Raw genomic sequence first — 4,520 nt, 5'->3', positions numbered from 1 at the left:
AGGTGGTACCATAAGGTCAGAAGGGAAGTGGGACAGCCGCAGACTGTGTAGGGACCCTGGACCACTGGAAAGGCTTTGGGTATTGTTATGATTCATATTAACGTGATGTTCAGAGTTACATACACACTTCACCAAAAACTCACATACCCAAACTCCCACTGGTCCACATATGCATATTCACACCCACATTGGCCTGTATGCACGTAAACACACACTTGCACACCGACACACTCACACCCAATAAAGACACACCCGCACACCCACACACTCACATCCAGTAAATACACACCCACACACTCACATTCAGTAAACACACACCCGCACACCCACACACTCACATCCAATAAACACACACCCGCACACTCACATCCAATAAACACACACCCGCACACCCACACACTCACATCCAGGCATCCAGGCATTTCCTCACACTGCACATGGACCTCCAAACTTTTGCCTGACACATAAACTCTAATACCCACATTCTCTCTGACATGTACTCATGCACACATGCACACACGCACGCACAATCGCAAACACACACATGCACACTCGCACATGCTAATTTCTTCACTCACATGTTCACACACATGTGTTCGCCTATGTGCACACACTTTAATGTAGGCAGTGCCGGTCAGATCCCCCTCCCATGGACCTGATGCTCCTTACACACACACACACGCGCGCTGCACACACCATCATCACACACGTTTCCAGGCATCTGTGCACATCCTCAGACACCAACAGCCCCGGTCTCCACACCTCCTCCTCCCCTGCAGTTTTTTCCTGGGGATTCTTCCGTCACAGGGTTGAGACAGACATTTGAAGATCATCCTGCTGGTTCATTATTTCAGGGAAAGCTGGGGGCGGTGAGATATATTAAATTTGGAAGGGCTGCTTCTTTGGAGAAACTTTCTGAAGAAGGAGAAAAAAAAAAAGAACCCTTGACTGATGATAGAAAGCCAGGCTTAGAGTAAGGGATTACGGGGATCAGCCGAGGTCATCTCACTGCTTTCATTAACCACACAGTTTATTTTTTTCATCTCCTTCTTGACAAGTACGTGGGAGACTGACAACCACAGCCGCTGGCCGCCAACTCCACCTCTGAAAGCAGAGTTCCTTGTGAAGCCCCCCCAGGGGCTGCGGTTGGGAGGAGACCTGGAATCTTGCCAGCTCTGCCTCTGTAGGAGGGTGCCTACTGTCCCCCAAAATTCAGGTCCACCTGGAACCGCAGAACGTGAACTTATTTGGAAATAGGATCTTTGCAGGCATAATTACCTAAGGATCTTGAAATGAAGTCACCCCAAAGATAGGATGGGTCCTAAATCCAATGACTGATGTCTTTATAAGAGGAGGGAGAGGGACACAGAGACACAGAGACACAGAGAAGGCCCTATGAAGACGGAGGCGGAGCTTAGAGAGGTGCAGCCACAAGCCAGGAACACCTGCAGCTGGAAGAGGCAGGCAATGAATTCCCTCCTAGAACCTTGTGGGGGAATGTGGCCCTGCCGATACCTTGATCCGGGAGTGCTGACCTTCAGAACTGTGAGAGGATAAATTCATGTTGTTTGGGCAGGAATTTACGGCACCAAGATTATGGCTATTTGTCATGACAGCCCTACACAATCGATGGAGGCTCTAGTTGATTGGATGGACGTGGGCAAGTCCCTTCCTCCGCTGGTCCTTGATTTGCTCACCTGTAAAAGGAGAGGCTCTTGGACATCAATTTATTAACAAAAGTGTGTTGGACATCTCCTGGCACCTGGCATTTGACACACTGCAGGAAGCCGAGGAAACAGAAATCCCTGCCCCTGTGAAGGTGACCTCCCAGAAGGTGGAAGCAAATATTCAATGTGAAAATAAGTGCAGCACCTGGTGTCAGGATGTGACAGGTGAAGAAAGGCCTTACTGAGAAGGTGATGTGTGAGCCAGGGCAGGAGGAGGGCAGTCACGTTCTGGGTAGGTGGCTGGGCAAGTGCACAGGCCCAGAGGGTGGGTCTGTACCTGGTGTGATGGGAACAGCAGTGAGAGTGGAATCGAGGGAGAGAAGGGGAGAGTGAGTAAATGGTTTCTAAGTGCCTTTCAGGGCTGGATTTATTTATTTATTTTATTTTTTTGAGTTGGAGTCTTGCTCTGTCACCTGGACTGGAGTGCGGTGCGATCTCGGCTCACTGCAACCTCCGCCTCCCAGGTTCAATCGATTCTCCTGCCACAGCCTCCCCAGTAGCTCAGATTACAGGTGCCTGCCACCAAGCCCCACTAATTTTTGTGTTTTTAGTAGAGACAGGGTTTCACCATGTTGGCCAGGCTAGTCTCGAACTCCTGACCTCAAGTGATCTGCCCACTTCGGGGATTACGGGCGTGAGCCATCACGCCTGACCTCAAGGTTGGATTTCTAGAGGTCTCTGCTTTCATCTCTCCGGTATAGCCAAACTTGGATTGGGTACATTATGGGAAATTCACGCAAATCACGAGTTGTTTATACGTTTGGCTTCTCTCAGGGAGGGAAGGCTGGTGAGAAAACACAGGCCTCCTGGCAGCTGCCCCGAAGAATGACTCTAACAGGGGGCAGTAATCTGGTAAGGGGCGGTAATGTGGACTCTGACCACTGAGGTTGGCAGAGACCTAAGATTCTTATACATTCATTAGTCTGAGAGCCTCAGTTCCTCTCCGTTCCCCAGAGATAAGTGTCCTCTCTTGGTCACTTTCCCTGGCAGAGCCATGCTTTCCAGGGACACTGAGGGTAGGGTGGAGTGGGGTTGGGGGCAGTTGAGGTGGGGGTGAAGCCTCAAGGACACAGGACTCATCTGCTGGATTATTTTTTAAAAAGCTCACCTGGACTGTTCGTTTATTTATTTATTTATTTATTTGAGATGGAGTCTTGCTCTGTTGCCCAGGCTGGAGTGCAGTGGCACGATCTTGGCTCACTGCAATCTCCGCCTTCCAGGCTCAAGCTATTTTCCTGCCTCAGCCTCCCAAGTAGCTGGGATTACAGGTGTTTGCTACCATGCCTGGCTAATTTTTGTATTTTTAGTAGAGACAGGGTTCTATCGTGTTGGCCAGGCTGATGTCGAACTCCTGACCTCATCACCTGGACTGTTTAAATATTTTTACGCTGATACGTTATCACTATAGCATCACTTAGTAACTATTGACTGAGCACCTACTAGGTGCCAGGCCCCTGTTCTTAGTGCTAGAGCCACAGCAGCAAGCGTGAACAAGTCCCCGGTTGCTACTGGAGTTCAGTGAGGGAGACACGAAAAGCGAATCAATAGACTACGAAATACGTCATCTAGTAGCAGGTAGTGAGAAGTGCCGAGAAGGAAAATGAGACAAGAGAAAAGACACAGAAGTGCGAGGCAGAGAGGAGGCAACAGATATTCTAGACCTGGCTGTCAAGGGGGAGCATCTCTGGGGAGTGACATCTGAACAGAGTGAGCCAGCCGAGGAGATGTTTAAGGAAAGGGCTCTCCAGGTGATGGAACCAGCAACTGCAGAGACCCAGCGCAGGACTGTTCTCGCCTGGTTGGAGGAAGAGCGAGCAGGCCAGTGGGGTTGCAGCCAAGAGGGAGATATGGTAGGAAATGAGGTCTCAGAGAGAGCTGGGGTCAGCTCAAGTGTTAAAGTGTAAGACCGTAATTTTGAACAGTAATCTTCAAGAAAGTTATCAGTAGAGACATTTCTGAGCTTGCCTTTCCAACCCCCAACATGTGTCTTCCTTTCTGGTCTCTGACACATCTCTCCAAGCCCCATTCATCCTAATACCCGATCCCCACCGCAGCTCCTTCCACAGTTCTCTGGGACGAGCTGGCTTGCTTTGGCACAGACATGGCCTCCAGCTCAGCTGACCGGAAAGAGTCACCTCCAGTTTCAATTCCAAGTGAAATCGGATCCACCCAAGCTGGGCATTTCCTGTGGTCAGATGAATAAACTCAGGAGAAGGAAGCTGCAGAGGCTGCTGAGGGCAAAGACAGATGAGGGTCTGGTGAAACGGGACCGGGTCGGGTGCAGGAGGTCCCCTAGACCTTCCTACACAGAGAGAAATTGGGGCAGCAAAGAGGCCCTGTGCAGGTTCCAAACCCACCACGTGTCTCCCCCAAGGCCCACCTCCTTCTCTCAGGTCACTGGGACACCGAGCTGGGAGGACATCTGGAGCTCATTAGGAGGGCATCACTCCACATGGGGATGTTTTGACTGGACCCTTGGATGGGATTTCTTGTACATTAACGGTGTTTATTTTCCAATAAAGATTCTTAAGACAAGACTGCAGCCCTGGACCCTTCTGAGGGGACGACCAGCCAGAAAGCCTGATCCTGTGACCCAGGGGTCCTTGGGTGACTCGGGTCCTTGGGCATCCCAGGGGGGCAGTGGAAGCTTCCAGACAGGGTATTTCACCTTGTAGACAGTCAGAACCCAAGGTCCCTCTCACGGGACACGTAACCAGGTCAAAACCTCAGTTCATACTCCACATAAAGAAAAATGTAATGTCCCTGATTTTTTAATAGTAATTATATTCATAA

Source organism: Piliocolobus tephrosceles, chromosome 20 (genome assembly GCF_002776525.5).
Source record: "Piliocolobus tephrosceles isolate RC106 chromosome 20, ASM277652v3, whole genome shotgun sequence".
Classification (NCBI taxonomy): Eukaryota; Metazoa; Chordata; class Mammalia; order Primates; family Cercopithecidae; genus Piliocolobus; species Piliocolobus tephrosceles.
The sequence above is the reverse complement of the archived record's forward strand: the minus strand, read 5'-3'. Positions refer to the sequence as shown.